Genomic DNA, 20,065 nt, shown 5'->3' on the forward strand with positions numbered 1-20,065 from the left:
TCGTAGGGTTCCAGGGAAGGGACGATTTGTCCCACCGTCGGGAGACGGTGCCCAATCTTCTTGGCCAAATACTCGGCCTCCCGAAGCTTCTTTATATCCTACCCCCAGACAGTGGAGGCCATCCACTTGCCTCCATCTCCGGATCTAGACATTTTCGGAATGCTCTTGCAGGTGGAGAAGGCGAATGCTTGGGCGTTGGAGCGAGAGAGAGAGAGAGAGAGAGAGAGAGAGAGAGAGAGAGAGAGAGTAGCCAGAGGAAGGAGAAGGTGCGGTGAAAGAGGGAAATTTGTATCCCTTTATAAAGGCAGATCACGCGCCTCCCCACATGCCCTAAAACTCGCTTATTCCCCAAGCGTCGTGCTAATGGCACAGTTGGGTTACCCACGCCCGTATTGATGAGAATCCCGTGATAAGGGGACACGATCTCTGCTTTGACAAGACGTGCCAATAAAACCGCCTCGCGAAACATGTAGTAGCAGGTTGGTAAAATGGTTCGAATAATAATCGGGTTGCGGTGTGATGTCACGCTATGAAGAAACTGTCAGCAGATTAGATTCATGAAATATTATACTCTCTACGGTGGTACATGGAATTTGTTTTGCAGAGCCGGACACGATTCTCGTGTTCAAGATCTACTTTGGAGTATTCGGAGAAGGAACCCGCCTTGCAATGCCGAAGACAATCTGCGCACCGGACTCAATCATCATTGAAGCCTGGTTCAGGGGCTACTGAGGGAGTCCTGGATTAAGGAGTCCTCGGACAGCCGAATTATATACTTTAGCCGGACTGTTGGACTATGAAGATACAGGATAGAAGACTTCATCCGGTGTCCGGGTGGGACTCTCCTTTGCATGGAAGGCAAGCTTGGCAATTCAGATATGCAGATTTCCTTCTCTGTAACCGAATCTGTGTAACCCTAGCCCCCTCCAGTGTCTATATAAACCGGAGGGTTTAGTCCATAGGACAAGAACAATGATAATCATGGGCTAGCTTCTAGGGTTAGCCTCTACGATCTCGTGGTAGATCAACTCTTGTAATACTCATATAATCAAGATCAATCAAGCAAGAAGTAGGGTATTACCTCCATAGAGAGGGCCTGAACCTGGGTAAACATCATGTCCCCCGCCTCCTATTACCATTAGCCTTAGACGCATAGCTCGGGACCCCCTACCTGAGATCCGCCGGTTTTGACACCGATAAGGCCCTCCGTGATCGATTCCCCCTCCGGCGGAGTGCCGGAAAAGGCTCCAAGATGGGATCTCACAGGTACAGAAGGTTGCGGTGGTGGAAATAGTTTTTCATGGTGCTCTTGGATGTTCTCGGGGTACGTAGATATATATAGGAAAAATAAGTCGGTTAGGGGAGCCATGAGGGGCCCACGAGGCAGGGCCCCCCTAGGGCGCGCCCTACACCCTCGTGGTCGCCTCGGCGGCTTATTGATGTCCACTCCAAGTCTCCTGGATTGCGTTTGTTCCAAAAAGATCGCTCCCGAAGGTTTCACTCCATTTGGAATCCGTTTGATATTCCTTTTCTGCGAAACACTGAAATAGGCAAAAAAACAGCAATTCGGGCTAGGCCTCCGGTTAGTAGGTTAGTCCCAAAAATGGTATAGAAGTGTATAGTAAAGCCCATAAACATCCAAAACGGGTAATATAATAGCATGGAACAATCAAAAATTATAGATACGTTGGAGACGTATCAGCGACCCACTCATCATTTGAGTTTTTGAAGATGCGTCTGAAGTGAGCAAGCCATCCTTTCACCATCGCGGAAGAACGGGTGTAGATGATGTCGAACTCATCACTGGTGATGGTTCTAACCTTGTATTCACCGCTGATCATGGATATTTGGGACGCCATGGATTTGGGAGGAGGGTTAGGATTAGTGGAACTGCCGTAATGTGAAAGGACGGGACGACTAGGGGCAAACTGCCGTAATGTTAAAGGATGTCTGGGGACTAGTAGGAGCGAACTGTCAGCGGTTTTTTAATTGTAAAAATGCTGAGTGGGGCGTGCGTACGGTAGGGGAGTGGCTTGCCTGGTGGATAAATGGATTCATGCATAGTACTATGGGGGCCCAATAAGATTTCATGTCTACTCGATGCCCAACTAAATGGCTTTCGATTGCATGTAAAGAATCGGGAAAATTATAGGTGATACGAAGCTTTCCATTCTCCCATGATACAGGCTTCCGAGAGCCCTTGGATCTGAGATCAAACGGTTGCATGGTGTGATTCTAGACCTATGGGTGAATATCCTATCTTGGAGGGTTATTCTGCAAATTTTCAGCAACTTAGCATGCGACCGTTCGATCTCAGATCCAAGGGCTGCCAGCAGCCCGTATCATGGTCGCGCCTACCACGATCGTCGCCTCGCTCGCGCGGTCACGCCCTTGGAGATTTAACATGGTGCGTTAGGCTATCTGATGTTGGCATGTCATACATAGTCATCACTTAGTCACTCATACTACAACAAGCTTAGCTATAAGGTTGGCTATAAGATTTTTTTACTTCTCTCTATCTCTGTCTTCGAAGTATTTATTGCATTTGCATGGGAATAACCTCTTCCAATGAAATGGTGCTTAGATGAGGTGTTAAGGGCATTAAATGGCTTAGCAATCAAGTCCCCATTGCATAGGTGCTTAGTTTTTTGTTGCTAAGTTTGCTTCATTTAATTAGCTATAGACTCAAAATTGTCTTTTCACCTAGGTACACACGCTTAGCACCATTTCTTCCTTGGGTCACCAAACTAGTCTCTCTCTTCTTAATTAACTTTCCACATCAGACTTTATGCCTATGTTGCAGGCTTAGCACCTTTAGGAGCAAGTAAGTACAATAGTGGGCTATAAGCCCGCTTTACATGGCATTTTTGCATATGTGGACTTGTGGAGGAAAGAGGCAAGGAAAAAGTGGAGGAGTGGGCTCTCATGCAAGAGACATCCTCTACATGGTGGATCATTGGGAGAGGCACCTGTATGGAGGTGGTCAGGAATCGGGAATCTCACACCGATCGTAGCACCGCAGTTAAAATGATAATGGCAATTAAAATCACGGGGGCCCACCTGTCCAGCATTAACTCGCTGTCAAATCACACAACCCTACGTTTGCAGCAGCCTACTCCCTCATCTTCTCGCGTCTCTGTCAAACCGACTAGGCAGAACTGCCCCGCCTACCGCGCAAGAAAACCCCCGCCCTCAACTTTTAAATAGTACAGTATACTAATTTTGTATCCATGGATTGTTGCATGGAGGAAAGCCTCAAGAAAACGACGGTACACATGTACGGATTATATAGCACGCCCGTCTCGTTCGCGTCGCATCCCAAACGGTCGGTCGGTCTGGAATGCCGCTCTCTGAATGGAATGCGTGTCATATTGCGTCTACACACACATGTGGGACTGCAATTGAGAACCGACCATAGGCACACTCCTCGGCCCCGCAAGTCGGGTGAGTTAATAGAAGAGAGAGTCGAGCAAGAGTACTAGAGAAGTGTTGTACATGTGTTGGTGCCTGGATGATCCCTGCAAGACACGGAAGATCAGTTCGTCCATGCATGTGACCAGACTCCAGCAGACACGCCTAGATTGGCTATCATCTACATATCGTGCAGGTTGTGTTGTACAGGGCTGTAGTTCTGGTGAGAAATCTAAAAAAAGGTTTCTTGTCATCTCGCAAAATTAGGTGTCATGTGCTTCGGATCACTAGAAGGGTTAAACAGCGACAACTGAGTTCCTCCAAGGGGCTAGTCATTGGGGGCACATGCATGAAGACTACTCAGCTGCCATCTAGGTCAAGCCGGCTATGTTAATTAGGACATCTATTGATGGACTCCTTTTCTATGAGTTTATCTTTAATTTGAGCTTTGATCCTCACCTAGTTTATCCATCGAGATTCATGTTGTCTCCTTTGGGCAGTGAGGTTATGATTTCTTGTCATGTGGCATTTTTTCGTGTTATATGTTATAATCCGGTGCTTCAGATCAAAATGACAACAACTGCACCTCCGGGGCACGTGCATGAAGACTTCTCGATAGCCATTGACGAGGTCAAGCCGGCTCCGGTAGAAAAAAGAAAACTAGTACTCCACTATATAGGCAGGAGCCTCCGCACTTGCTTGCTAGTGTTACTCTCTTCACACTGTCTCGTCCTCTCCACATCTAAACACGACAGCGGTGGCCACACACTCTCTCTCTCTCTGCTCACCGCTGGTCACAGATCCAGCCGGATCCCCTCCGCCGGGGAAGGTGAGAAGGTGCAACATTCACGCAATCGTCCTCGACAATGGCTCTTACCCATTGTCGGCGCATCCCAATCACGGTGCCTTGCCGTTCTCTCCCAAGCACCGCTGGCTAGGGAGGGCCTCCGAAGCCTTCTTCCTTGCTGCCGTAGTGTGGGCAGATCCGGCCTCCCACTGCCCACCTAGCGACATCCTGGCGACCCTTAGTTATAACTTCCTTCGAAACCGGCCTTTCTCTACTTCCCGAGCTCTTGACGTTGCTGGATTTGTATATTTTACTATTTCTCAGGCCCCCTCATAGATAGGATCGATCGGCTGTTCGAAAATCACCTAAATTTTTACTGTTAAGAGGTAAAACTAGTTCATGCACTCGAATCTAGTACTACTTGGTTCAAACAAGGAAGAAAGGGGGAGGTGGTGGGGGAAGATTTGTTACCTGAATCTAGGACTTGGTAGAAAGAGGAATTAACTGGGGCGAAAAGTAGAAGAGACTGGCTATCCAACTCGTCTCTAGGTCTAATAGGGAAATAAAGGGAAACACAGTACAAACTCAATATAAACCCGATCTATTGGTTGAAAAAGGAAAGAAAGTGGGGACTGGGGGACAAGTCAATAGAGCAAGTCCATCACTAGATTTTCTAGTCTCACGCAGTATAAGGTGGCTATACCGAACAAAAATGGGACCAACCTAGATATCATGTTCTGATGTTTGTTGCCCCAAGCCACTCTTATGTAATGCCACTTGTAAAATGTAGCAGCCGCACTGTTAAAAGTAAGGACACGTTCAACCAATGTTGTTTTCAATGTAATGCCTCCAGTAATATGAATCAATGTCACTTTTTTCATGTCCTGCTAAATTTCTCATTAAGATAAGTTGCTTCTTTTTGTTAGAAATGCAACTGTCCTGGTCCGCCTACTCTCCCGTGCCCAAATACTGACTTTGTAGAAGCTGTTAATGTAATGTTGCTGGTAAAATGAAGCAATGGCACAATTAAAGTAATGTCATATTTAATGGTTGTCATAGTTAATCCTAATGCCCACACTAACATCTAGAAATGATGCTGCTTTAGAAATTGCTACTGTTCTTGTAGGATTGCCATTCAGATAAGGAACAGGCTTCTTTTCATTTGATGCATGTTTCATCAGTTGTTAGTCACCCTCCTTTCCACCTTTTTTGTGCAAACAGAGATACATTTCATGCTTGTTAGTTGAACTGCACAAATGATATCCAAATTATAGATGAACATTCCAGGAGGTTCACAACCAACCTTGATGTTGCTCAATTTTATTGCAACTAATGAAGAAGAAGCTATGTGGGTTTTGTTTTCTTATGGAAATGGAACCGGGGCTGGAGCCCTTTTCTTAAAAGAAGAGAAGAAGCTGCTAGCTCATGGGGCATTGCTTCATTTTAGGTGAACTGCACCAAAAGGTCCCATGAATAGAATCATCCATGTTGGTGACTGGTGTCATCCCTTCTATGATGGCGTTGACTGCAGATATGGTTCCCATCACGAGGTATGTTCCTTTTTAGTCTGACCATTTGCCAAAGATCTTGCATGTTGAGTCTACTCTTGTGCTACTATTTTGGCACTGCCAGGATAAAGCAGTAATGTTATTATTTTGCACCTTAATCTACTGGCACTATTAATTCGAGGCAATGTTTTGGCACCGCTAGTGCCACAGATTTTTTTTATATATTGAAAAAAGGGGTTTCCTCCGATTTCATTAAAGAAACCTAGCCATAGAGAACCATTATCCGACAACATCTTAGTGTAAACGGGCAGTTATGCAACTACTACTAGAATGGACTGAGTACTAGCAGGAGACAACTTCGCCACATAAGCTAGGCAGGTAGGGGAACGCAACACCAGGTCGACCAAGTTTGGATTACAACCCAAATGCTACCACAGAAACATCAGGGGGGGATAGGCACTTAAAGAGCCAGCTTCAGCATCCCAGTCTAAGCACCCCCGGCCTCCATCCTTGCGACGCACGGTACACCTTGTTTGCCACCTAGTCTACCCTAGTGTCACTGATAAAATGAAGTAATAATACAGTTAAAATAGAGCGAGTGTCCTCTCTATCATTTAATTTCCAATGTAGATAAAGGAAGTGCTTCTCTTTGTTATTATATGTTTCATCAACTAGTCCCATTGTTAATGTTTAAGCGTTTCTGCAAACCGGGGTGCTTAATTTTAGTTGATCTGCACAAAAATAGAGATTGGAATGTCTCAAGGCCCCTCCTTGTACTACCATTGTACACTGATGTTCATCAGTGGCATAAGGTGTATTGGGGAGACTTGGGTCGATTTCCAATATGAGGCATACCGTATGAGGGGTCGCATGGCCCATCTCGCCCTCGCAGCATGGCATACTATGATACTATCGCAATATTTTCTTCTATTTATTAGTGTATATTTCATCAACTACTTCCACTATAATGTTATCACGCTTTTTCATTATCTATGCAAACAGAGTTATTCACCTGCATTTTGGTGGAACTGCACAAATGTATGGATGGAACCGTCATATATGCAGAGTGCGAGGTGTGCCAAGTAAAAATTACCGACATCAACCATGCTCCATGCATGCGTTGGCATCCACCACCAACAGTGGGATGTGTGGCGCTCTCTATGGATGGATCTTTCTCGGCAGCAAACCCTCTAACCAAATACTAGTAGCTTATATTGGCAGTTTTCTAGGGAGTACTATTTTCTGAAAGAAGCACCAATCTATTTTTCTTTATTTGTACATAGTGTCACAACTTTGACCCAACGGTCCAGAGCTATTTTAGGGTGATTGGTGTAGTAATCGGAGACTGATTGTAAGCATGATTTTCATTAGTTGTCACACTGATTGTAAGCATGAGCAGATGGAAGATTAGGTTAGTGCTGAGCTTACCTTAAACCCTACTGTCGGTGTCAAAACCGGCGGATCTCGGGTAGGGGGTCCCAAACTGTGTGTCTAAGGCTGATGGTAATAGGAGGCGGGGGACACAATGTTTACCCAGGTTTGGGCCCTCTCTATGGAGGTAATACCCTGCTTCCTGCTTGATTGATCTTGATGAATATGAGTATTACAAGATTTGATCTACCACGAGATCGTAATGGCTAAACCCTAGAAGCTAGCCTATGATTATGATTGTTGTTCTTGTCCTACGGACTAAACCCTCTGGTTTATATAGACACTGGAGGGGGCTAGGGTTACACAAGGTCGGTTACAGAGAAAGGAATCTACATATCTGAATCGCCAAGCTTGCCTTCCATGCAAAGGAGAGACCCATCCGGAGACGGGATGAAGTCTTCTATCTTGTATCTTCACAGCCCAACAGTCCGTCCCATGTATATAGTTCGGCTGCCGAGGACCCCTTAACCCATGACTCCCTCAGTAGCCCCTGAACCAGGCTTCAATGACGATGAGTCCGGCGTGCAGATTGTCTTCGGCATTGCAAGGCGGGTTCCTTCTCCTAATACTTCAAAGTAGATCTTGAACACAAGAATCGTGTCCGGCTCTGCAAAACAAATTCCACATACCACCTTAGTGAGTATAATATTCCACGAGTCCAATCCGGAGACAATTTTTTGTAGCGTGACATGACACCACAGCCCGGTCTTTATTCGAACCGTTTTTAGATTAGCCCTCCATATTTTGAGGTGCTGTTTCATTGGCACGTCTTGTGAAAGCAGAGATTGTGTACCCTTATCACGTGATTGTCATCAATGGGTAACCCAACCATGCCATCTGCACGGCGCTTGGGGAATAAGCGAGTTTAAGGGCGAGTGGGGAGGCACATGATTTTTACTGCCTTTATAAAGGGATAAGGATTCCCCTCTTTCACCCACGCCTTCTCCTTCCTCTTCTCATCCATTCTCGAGCTCCAGCGCCCAAGCTTTCGCCTTCTCCGCCCAAAAAAGCATTCTGAACATGTCCGAATCTAGAGCAGGAGGCAAGTGGATGGCCTCCTCCGTCAAGGAGAAGGACATCAAGAAACTGCGGGAGGCCTGGTACCTAGACAAGGAGGTCACCCATCGGCTTCCGGCCAAGGGACAAATTGTCCCCATCCGAGAGCCCCAGGAAAGGGTAGTGTTCATCTCTCACTTCGTCTGCGGGCTGGGGTTTCCCCTCCACCCGTTTATTCGTGGACTGATGCACTATTATGGGCTGGACTTCCATGATTTGGCCCCCAACTCCATCCTCAACATATTGGCGTTTATCGTCGTGTGTGAGGCCTTCCTCCGCATCCCACCTCATTTTGGACTATGGCTAAAGACTTTCAATGTGAAGCCAAAGGTGGTGAGCGGTCAGTAAGCAGAGTGTGGAGGTGCCATGGTGGACAAGATGTGTAACGCCCCGGATGCAACTTTCCATATCTGTAACTCTGACTCTTGCCTTTTCCGGAGATGTGTTTTGATTTTTCCTTCGTGGTTGGGTTTTTGTCTTTTGTTTTCCATTTTGTTCATGTCTTGCATTTCATCTCATAGCATCATTTGCATTGCATCGTCATTGTTTTCATAAAGCTTGTGTTCGCTCGTAGTTGCCGCTTCTTCCTTGTCCTGTTGACCCCTCTCAGATCAACCGGACCACTCTCTTCTCTCTCTTTTCTGAGCCCATCAAAACCCTTTGTCTCCATGGCGTTTTGTCAAACCCCTCGCGCGTGTCCGAGACTGCCCCGAATCCGAACCAGTCTGTCGTTACCGTTGGATTCAGTTCATCCCCAAACATCCCTAAAACATCTCCGTTTTGTTAACTGGGCTCCCTACCTATTATTTTCTCGACCATCTGATTACGATCGGAGGGTCCGATTAGCCCCTAAACCTAACCCCTTCCTATAAATAGTCCATAACCCTAAATTTTAGGTCTCCTGTCCCATCCACCCATCACCGCCGCCGCCACTCCACAAAATCCTCCTCGATTTCAGTCACCAGCCAACCATCGCTCTCCAGCTCCTCCTTGTTCGATCTCCAGCCTCCCCGTCCTCCTTCTTACCTCGTCGCTGGTGAGCGTCGTCGCCGGACCAAGCCGGCCAGGCCAGTTCCCCGTTCTCCCGCTGCCTTCCTTCTCCTTCCCACAAGCTCCCTCCTGTCTCTCAGATCTCCCTCACCTCTGCAGGAGCTCGTCAACCGCGCCCTTGCTTCGCCTCGTAGAGCTACAGCTTCGTCCCGCTCCTCTGCTTCGACAACCAGGCGTCCGAGGCCACGCTCCCCTCCCCTCGCGCAACTCCTCGTTGCCGTCCACAGCCTCCTCGCGCCGCCTGGATCCGCGCCCCTCCATCCCCTCTACCGCCTATTTCCTCTCGTCAATGAGCGCCTCGCCTCGCGTTGACCGGGCCTCCAACGCGCCAGGCTGCCTCCTGCATCGCGCACGCCAAGCCCAGTCAGTTCTTCGTATGGGCCGAAGCCCATGGGTGAGGCCACACCCCAGCGCCCTCTGTTTTTTTCCACCGATTGGGCAAACCAGTTTCAGCCCGCTGTGTATTTTTTTTTCCTGTCTGTGAATTTGTTATTTATCCAAAGATTACAGTTTTGCAGAAAACCTGTCATGTTCATGCATGTAATAACTCCACAACCGTGAATCAGATTAAAATGGTTTAAACAAGTAAAATGCTTAGAATTTTGTGTAGATTAATAATTTGCCACTTTCATCCATGTTAAAAATGTTGTTTGTTTAAATTTGCTCAAATGCCATGCTAAAATGATTTATTTCATAACTAAATAACCGTAGCTCCGTTTTAAATAAACTTTATATGTAAATTGGGTGGAAAAATGCCTAGTTTAACATGGTGCACTTCATTTTGCTGTTTGACATCATTAAAATTGTGTTTAGGGCAGAATAGTATCAAACTCAAAATATGCATATGAGGATTTTTCCGGACTTGTTGTTTGTTATTCCGGCCTCATTTAAACTTGTCTAGATAGGTAGTTTTTCATATGCTTCACCCCTTGCCATGTTTAATAATATTTAATATTGTTGGGTACAAAACCGAGAGAGAACTAAATAATTGATGTGGTGTTTCGTCAATATGCAACTCATTGCATATTGAGCTCCACGTAACTTGTAGTATTGATTGTTGCACTTTGCCATGCCATGCCTCTTTAAACCGGTCATGCATCATATTTTTTTGTGCATCATGCCATGTTTATGCTTGTGTATTTACCATGCTATTTGCTTCTTTCCGGTTTGCTTCTCTTGTTAGCTTCGGTTTCGTTCCGGAGTTGTAAGGATTCGTTCGACCACGTCCGCTTGTCTTCTTCATGTATTCGTTCTTCTTCCTTGCGGGATTTCAGGCAAGATGATCGCTACCCTAGATCTCACTACTATCATTGCTATGCTAGTTGCTTCGTTCTATCGCTATGCTGTGCTACCTAACACTTGTTTATCAAGCCATCCCAAATTGCCATGTCAGCCTCTAACCTTTTTCACCCGTCCTAGCAAACCATTGCTTGGCTACGTTACCGCTTTGCTCAGCCCTCTTATAGTGTTGCTAGTTGCAGGTGAAGTTGAAGATTGCTCCATGGTGGACAGGATTTTGGTTGGGATATCACAACATCTCTTATATTATTAATGCATCTATATACTTGGTAAAGGGTGGAAGACTCGGCCTTATGCCTGGTGTTTTGTTCCACTCTTGCCGCCCTAGTTTCCGTCATACCGGTGTTATGCTCTCGGATTTTGCGTTCCTTACGCGGTTGGGTGATTTATGGGACCCCCTTGACAGTTCGCTTTGAATAAAACTCCTCCAGCAAGGCCCAACCTTGGTTTTACCATTTGCCTCACCACCACCTATACCCTTCCCTTGGGTCGGCCAACCCAAGGGTCATCTTTATTTTTAGCCCCCCCGGGCCAGTGCTTGTCTAAGTGTTGGTCCGAACCGGGCAGACTGCGGGGCCACCTCGAGGCAACTCGAGGGCTGGTTTTACTCGTAGGCTGACCTATCCAGTGTTGCCCTGAGAACGAGATATGTGCAGCTCCTATCGGGATTGTCGGCGCATCGGGCGGCTTTGCTGGTCTTGTTTTACCATTGTCGAAATGTCTTGTAAACCGGGATTCCGAGTCTGATCGGGTGTTCCTAGGAGAAGGTATATCCTTCGTTGATCGCGAGAGCTTATCATGGGCTAAGTTGGGACACCCCTGCAGGGTATATACTTTCGAAAGCCGTGCCTGCGGTTATAGGCAGATGGGAATTTGTTAATGTCTGGTTGTAGATAACTTGACACCAGATCCGAATTAAAACGCATCAACCGTGTGTGTAGCCGTGATGGTCTCTTCTCGGCGGAGTCCGAGAAGTGAACACAATTTTGGGTTATGTTTGACGTAAGTAGGAGTTCAGGATCACTTCTTGATCATTGCTAGCTTCACGACCATTCCGCTTGCTCTCTTCTCGCTCTTATTTGCGTATGTTAGCAACCATATATGCTTAGTCGCTGCTACAACCTCACCACTTTACCCCTTCCTTTCCCATTAAGCTTTGCTAGTCTTGATACCCATGGTAATGGGATTGCTGAGTCCTCGTGGCTCACAGATTACTACAACAACAGTTGCAGGTACAGGTTTCGCGATGATTTTGACACGAGAGCGATGTTGCTTGTTTTGGAGTTCTTCTTCTGCTTCTTCTTTGATCAGGGGATAGGTTCCAGGTCGGCAGCCTGGGCTAGCAGGGTGGATGTCGTTTGAGTTTCTGTTTGTGTTTCATCCGTAGTTGGATGGTGCTCTTATGTGTAAGTGCATCTAGTGCCCCTTAGTGATTTTGGTGTATTGAAGACTTATAGGTTAAGGGACTAATGCGTTTGTGAGTGTACACAGGTCTATAAGTCTATGAGGAGTTTGATATTTACAGAGAAAGTCGACCCCTAAAAATGAAGTTCTTCAACTGAAGACTTTGATATTCTGAAGACTTTCTGAAGACTTTGAAAGTGAAGAAATTGGTGTGACCTTGAAGACTTGGTATTCATTAGTGGAACATGAAGCGTGAAGACTTTTGTTTTTTTAGTTTCATTTTCTCCTTCTTGAGTCATAGGAAACACCGTACTGTTAAAGGGGGTCGAGGAATTACTAAGGAAAAATTTCCATGTGATGCTCAACTCAAAATCCTACACCTACCAATCCCTTCGAGTGAAGCCTTTGGAAATCTCATACAGTTCAGTCACTTTCTTCAGTGACAGAGATGAAGTTCTTCTGGTCGCTGATGAATTTGTTCTGACTGAGGAGTTAGGAATTCGCCAGTGCGAATTTCCTACACAGTGAGGAACATGATAGCCCTAAGGAATTTGAGAGTCAAATTTCCGACCATTGCTGTGTTGCGCGCCAGCTGTCCCAAAATATCTTATCCACCTAACGATCATATCATTGAAGGGCATTTATGTCTTATCATGTCGGGCTGCTCCCTAGGCTATAAATAGTCGCCCCCTACAACCACTAGCTGGTTGGCTACTCCGAGAGAAATTGACACTTGTCATTTGAGAGCAACCCATCCTCCGAGGACTTTGAGTGAAAATCATCAAGTGAGGAAAATCCCAAACCCAAACACCTACAAACCCCAAAGTGATTGAGCATCACTGAAGAAATTGATCCCGCATGAATCCGACGCTTGTTACCTTTGAAGACTGTGCTTCTTCCAGACGGTTAGGCGTCAAGGTCTAGAGTATCCAAGAGGAATTGTGGATTGCCGAGTGACCAAGTCTGTGAAGGTTAGGAAGTCACCTGAAGACTTACCACGGGTGATTGGACGAGACCTGCGTGGTCTTAGTTCAAGGAGAATACGGTGAGGACTGGGTGTCCTAAGTTGCGGCTCAGTGACTGGGTGTCCGGGACTGCGTGTCCTCGAGTTTAAATACTCAGCCGCTCCAACCAGACGTACAAATGAGACAGCAGTTGGAACTGGTCTACCAAATCATTGTCTTCACCAACCTAACTGGTTCTATTTCCTCAACCCTTTCATTTCCTCATTACTGTGTTGATGTTTGTTCATATCTGTGTTTGAAGACTTTGACTGAAGACTTTCTCAATTTCCTCAGTTCAATTTCTTCAGTCTGTTTGTCTTCATCTTGTGTTATCCTGTGATTATGCTTTCTGTACTCTGTGCTAGTCTTCATTTCATCATGATGACCATGCTTGTATTCTATTATGCTTACTTCTGAGTACTTATTCCGCTGCTAATAGTTCTTCGCTAAGGAATTTCCTCACCGGCAAATTCCTAAGTGAAGAATTCATAAAAATCGCCTATTCACCCCCCTCTAGTCGACATAACGCATTTTCAATTGGTATCAGAGCAAGGTACTCCCTTGTTCTGTGTGATTTTGGTTTAACCGCCTCGAGTTTTAGTTATGTTGACCGCAGGTATGATCAAGGTCTCGGCTGGGTGTCCTACCTTCGATGGAACTGACTACCCCTACTGGAAAAACAAGATGCGAATGCATCTCGAGGCAATTGACAACGATCTCTGGTATGTTGTGAAGAGATTCAAGCAACTCGATTCTCAAGAGAAGAATATCATATGTGGTCATCTGAGTAAAGGACAGTATGGAAGAGTGAGTGCTTTGGAAACTTCTAAGCTTATCTGGGATAGGCTGTCCAAAGTGAATGAAGGAGTCTCAACTTAGCATGACTCTCGAGTTGATGTTCTTCGGAATCTCTTCAACCGCTTCAAGAGACTCGACAATGAAAATGTCCAACAAACCTTCGATCGCCTCACTGACATCTCAAATGAGCTTCAAGCCCTCGGTGCCACTGACATCACTGACCATGAGGTTGTGAAGAAACTGTTGAGATCGCTTGATTCCTCATTTGATACTCTTGGTCTGATGATACAAGAACGGGCTGACTACAAGTCTCTTGATCCTGCCGATATCCTCGAAAGGCTAAATACTCACGAGCTTGCTGAAAAGAGAGATCTCTATGGTTCGAGTTATGGCAAACCACGTGCCCTGAAGGCCAAGGTTGTGTCTAAGTCTGAATGTGAGGACTCTGGTAGTAGCCTTGGTGATCCTGAAGAATTGAGCCAGGAGCTAGCACTGCTCGTGAAGAAATTCCAGAAGTTCTCAAGACGAGGTCGCTTTGGAAAATCCTCAAGAAGCAGTGATTCCTCATCAAGTGATTATAAGAGAAGGCTGTGTCACAAGTGGAAGAAACCTGGTCATTATATTCAAGATTGTCCTCAGTGGGAAAAGGAATTGAAGAAGAAGAAATACAAGGATTACAGTTCTGATGGTGCGAAGAAAAAGAAGAAACCGTCAAAATCTTCGTCATCAAAATCCTCGAAGTCTTCATCTCACAAGAAGAGCAGCTCCAAGAAGGCTCGGGCATTCATTGGCAAGGAAATGGACTCTGAAGCTGAATCTGAGGAAAATGAGGAAGAGGAGGCGTCTGAAGAATCCTAATCTGGTGTGGCGAGTCTGGCCTTCGCTACTGCTTCCGTTAGCAAGTCCATCTTCAACACTGAAGAAACTGACCCCATTGACAAGCCTGATGAAGATGATGATGACTACGCTCCCACCTATTGCTTCATGGCAAAAGGTGCAAAGTTACTCAAATACACCTCCTTTGAATCTAGTGAAAATGAATCTGATGAGAATCTCAAGCCCAGCTACTCTAAACTCGCTAAGATTGCTGTCAAACAACAAAGGGCTTTTGAAAAGGTTCAAAACATGTTAGACAAAAGTGATGACATGCTGGGTGAAGAAATGGATCGCACTAAAGCCCTGACTGAAAATTTTCAGAGAGTTCAGTCTAGGCTTGATAACCTTCAAAGTCATCATAACACTCTCTTATCTGATCATGAGAAACTTTCTTATGAATTTCTTCAAAGAAAGCAAGATCTTGAGAAGCTAAGAGTGAGTTATGAAGATCTGCAGAAGGAGCGCGATTCATTACTTGCTCAACAAATCAGCACTTCTCAGGAAGAATTTGTTCCTCCATGCTTAAAGTGCATTAAACGTGAATCTGCTAATTCTTCACCTGAATGATCAAATGCTTCAACTGTTACAAATTCATCACCTGCCTCTACTATCACTAATTCCTCATCTGAGGACACTGCTAGTATCACTGACGATGCAGGGCTGAAGGAACTGTACACGACAGGCATGTACAAAAGCCTCAAAGGGCATCAGATTCTTTGTGATGTGCTCAAAAAGCAGATCCTCAACAGAAACCCTAGGAAAGAGGGTATTGCCTTTGAGAGGAAACTTAATACTGATGGAACATATTGGAACCTGAGCAGTACCCCAAAACCTCATGGGTTGCTGCAAAGGGACCTCCAGTTGATCCATCCATGTTATCTGGCTTTACATGTGAATCTCTTCATTCTTCTGATGAGTCATTTGACTCCAACTATAAACTGTTCAAAAATTAGAATGGTGAAGTATTTGCTAGATATGTTAGGACTAACTGCAGGAACGGTTCCCCTATGAAGAAAATCTGGGTTCCCAAAAGCTATGTTGAAAGTCTTCAGGTGAATGTCCTCATGACACCACCTGTGAAGAATAGGAACCCCAGAACAAATTCTTCATATGGACCTAATTCTTCATATGGACCAAATTCCTCACATGGATCGAATTCCTCAAATGGGTCAAAGTCCTCATATGACTATCATCGTGCTAACAACTCTGTTTCGCAGGGTAGAGCTAAGGGCTATGAATATGCACTTTATTCTTCAAATCATTATGTTCATAAGTCCTCGAAGAATTTCTCTGCTTATTCATATGCTTACCCTAACCCCTCTTATGTGAAACGAAATGGTTTGGCTTCTATGCGACCATTCTCGTATGGTGCTCGCAGAATGATGAACTCTTTGCCACCCCTTCAGATGTGGGTGGTGAAGAAAAAGAACTAATCTCTTCTATAGGGTCAGGTCTCCAGATGTGCCTTAACGTCTGAAGAATTTGCTGGGGACCTAACAAAATTGCCTGACAGGACGCAGGCTAACCATGATGAAATGAACTTTCATTTCACACGTCCTCCTACTGCTATATATGTTTACCGCTTGATGAAATTCATCTGATGAACTTAATATCATATTCTTCACTGATGAAGCATATGAGATTGTAAGTTACACTAATTCATCTACAGGATGATCAACCCAAAACCACTGAATGGGTCCTCGATAGTGGATGTACAAATCACATGACTGGTGACAAGAATCTTTTGATGGATGCTCCTTTATCACCGTCACATCTGAAGCGTATCATCTTTGCTGGCAAAGGCAAAAGTCAGGTATTGGGTCTTGGTAAGGTTGCGATCTCTAAGGATAAACACATGGACAAAGTCATGCTTGTTGAGTCCTTAGGATACAACCTCATGTCAGTCTCAATGCTTTGTGATCTTGATATGATTGTTGTCTTTGACAAGTATCGCTGTGTTGTGATTATGGAAGCTGACAATTCCAAAGTCTTCGAAGGCTTTAGGAGAGGAGATTTGTATATTGTTGATTTCTCTACAGGACCACAACCAGCCGTGTGCCTACTTGCAAAAGCTTCAGAAGGCTGGCTATGGCATCGACGACTTGGTCACGCAGGCATGAGGAATTTGCGCACGCTTGCGAAGAAGAAGCATGTCATTGGCATTGAGAATGTCAAATTCCTCAAGGATCACTTATGCGGAGCCTGTGAAGCTGGAAAAATGACCAAGGCCAAGCATCCAGCGAAGACTATCATGACCACTACTCGTCCATTCGAATTGCTTCACATGGACCTCTTCGGACCTAATCATTACTCAGCAGTCACTAATGCTGCTTCTCTATATGGTTTTGTTATTGTTGATGATTACTCTCAATATACATGGGTACACATTGTTACTTACACACATGAAGTGCAGGAAGTCTTCAAACAATTTTCCTCGAGGGCTTCAACCAACTTTGGTGTGAAGATCAAGCACATCAGAAGTGACAATGGAACTGAGTTCAAGAATTCTGGTCTTGATGACTATCTTGATGAACTTGGTATTACTCATGAATTATTTGCTCCTTATACTCCTCAGCAAAATGGCGTCGTGGAGCGCAAGAATAGAACTCTTGTTGAAATGGCTCGCACTATGCTTGATGAATACAAAATGCCTGATCATTTTTGGATTGATGCAATTGATACTGTGTGCCACATCATCAACAGAGTATATCTTCACAAATTCTTCAAGAAGACAGCCTATGAACTCCTCACTGACAAGAAACCCAATGTGAGTTATTTCAAAGTCTTCGGTGCTAGATGTTGGATTAGAGATCCTCACCACAATTCTAAATTTGCACCGAAAGCACATGAAGGTTTTATGCTTGGTTACGAAAAGGACTCGCACACCTACAGAGTCTTCAACATCGCTCTTCACAAGATTGTTAAAATTGTAGATGTGCGGTTCGATGAAACTAATGGCTCGCAAAGAGAGCACCTACCTTCTGTGTTAGATGAACCAGCACCTGAGGATTCTATCAAGTTCAAGGCAACTGAGGATGTCATTCCTACTGAAGAACTTGCTAAAGAATTCATTCCAGTACGTGAAGAATGTCGAGCTGACGCACCTGAAGATAATCATGAAGACAATGGTGCTGAGGAAAATGATCAAATACCTCGACGTCAACCAGCTCATCCTCGCGTTGCAAAAGAAGTACAAGTTGACAAGATCATCGATGACATTGAAGCGCCAGGTCCTCTCACACGCTCAAAAGCTTCACAATTATCTAACTTTTGTGGGCACTATGCTTTTGTCTCTATCACAGAGCCCACTAAGGTAGATGAAGCATTTTTGGAGCCGGAGTGGATTCAGGCTATGCAAGAAGAATTACATCAGTTCGAGTTCAACAATGTCTGGGAACTGGTCAAACGCCCAGATCCTCACAAGCACAATATCATAGGCACAAAGTGGATCTACCGCAACAAGCAAGATGAAAATGACCTTGTGGTAAGGAATAAGGCACGACTAGTAGCTCAAGGCTACACACAGGTTGAAGGAATTGATTTCGATGAAACTTTTGCACCTGTTGCTAGACTTGAGGCTATTCGCATATTACTTGCTTACGCTAATCATCATGATATCATCTTATATCAAATGGATGTGAAAAGTGCATTCCTCAATGGTAAGCTTGAGGAAGAAGTATATGTTGCGCAACCCCCATGTTTTGAAGATCCAAAGAATCCTGACAAAGTCTTCAAACTTAATAAGGCTCTCTATGGCCTCAAGCAAGCCCGGTTCCTCGGGCGTGGTATGATACATTGAAGGAATTCTTCATGAAGAATGGCTTCACACCCGGTTCACTCGACCCTACTCTCTTTACTAAATCTTATGATGGTGAGCTGTTTGTGTGCCAAATATATTTTGATGATATTATCTTTGGCTGTACTGACCAACGTTATAGTGATGAATTCGCCTATATGATGAGTGAAGAATATCAAATGTCTATGATGGGAGAGTTGAAATTCTTTTTAGGTCTTCAAATTCGTCAACAGCGCAATGGCATATTCATATCTCAGGGGAAATACCTCAAAGATGTACTGAGGAAATTCGGCATGCAAGATTGCAAAGGCGTCAAAATTCCTATGCCCACAAAAGGCCAACTATGCACTGATGAAAATGGTATTGACTTCGACCAAAAGGTATACCGCTCCATGATTGGTTCTTTATTGTACTTATGTGCATATAGGCCAGATATAATGCTTAGAGTTTGCATGTGTGCCCGATTTCAAGCTGCACCGAAGGAATCACACCATAAGGCTGTGAAGCATATTCTTCGATATCTAGCTCACACACCAACACTAGGATTATGGTACCCCAAGGGCTCTGTCTTTGATCTCATTGGATATTCTGACTCTGACTATGCTGGTGATCATGTGGACCGCAAGTCAATTTCCGGCACTTGTCATTTCCTCGGACGATCTTTGGTCTGTTGGTCCTCGAAGAAACAGAACTGCGTATCACTGTCTACTGCAGAAGCTGAATACATTGCTGCTAGATCGTGCTGTGCTCAACTGCTTTGGATGAAGCAAACGCTCAAGGACTATGGCGTCAACGTGAAGAATGTGCCTCTCCTCTGTGACAATGAGAGTGCCATCAAGATTGCTCACAACCCAGTTCAGCACTCGAAGACAAAGCACATTCAAATTCGTCATCATTTTCTTCGTGATCATGTGTTGAAGGGCGACATCTCTATCGAGCACATGAAGACTAAAGAACAGCTAGCTGATATCTTCACTAAGCCCTTGGATGAGAAGAGATTTAGCAAGTTGCGGTGTGAGTTAAATATCCTAGAATCTTCGAATGTTCTTTGAAAAGGACACACATCCTAACACTTATGCAAAATTGATGACTTAGATGTGCAACACATGAAGAAACGTTTTTCTTCAATCAATGAAGAATAACACTCTAAGTGTGAAGAAATTAATGAACAATTTGATTCTCAGAACCCTACGACAATTGTACGTGGTGTCTGAAATCATCATTCTTATATGGTGGGTCACGCCACCACAAAAAGTTGAAAATTTTCAATTTGAGTTTTTCCTCAGTTTTGAAATTCTTCAGTTTTTCAAATTCTTCAACTTTGCAAAATCTTCACTGTTTCCTTCGTTTTTCTTCGTTGGCTATATATATATATATATATATATATATATATATATATATATATATATATGAGCTTATGTCCTCTACAGCATTCACTTATAGCTATTTCTTCAAGTTGCTTTTTCTGCTAAGTGAATGTGATCGGACCCTTCCCCTCTATGCTATACTCAACCCAATCTATTCACAAATTCTTCATGTGCGTTCTATTTGAAACTCGTTCAAAGTCTTCACTGTGTCCTTGGCAGCTGAAGAAATTGCGAACGAAACTTTAAAACAAATCTTATCCAAATTTTCGGTTTTGCCG

The sequence above is a fragment of the Triticum aestivum genome, chromosome 1B (genome assembly GCF_018294505.1).
Source record: "Triticum aestivum cultivar Chinese Spring chromosome 1B, IWGSC CS RefSeq v2.1, whole genome shotgun sequence".
Lineage (NCBI taxonomy): Eukaryota > Viridiplantae > Streptophyta > Magnoliopsida > Poales > Poaceae > Triticum > Triticum aestivum.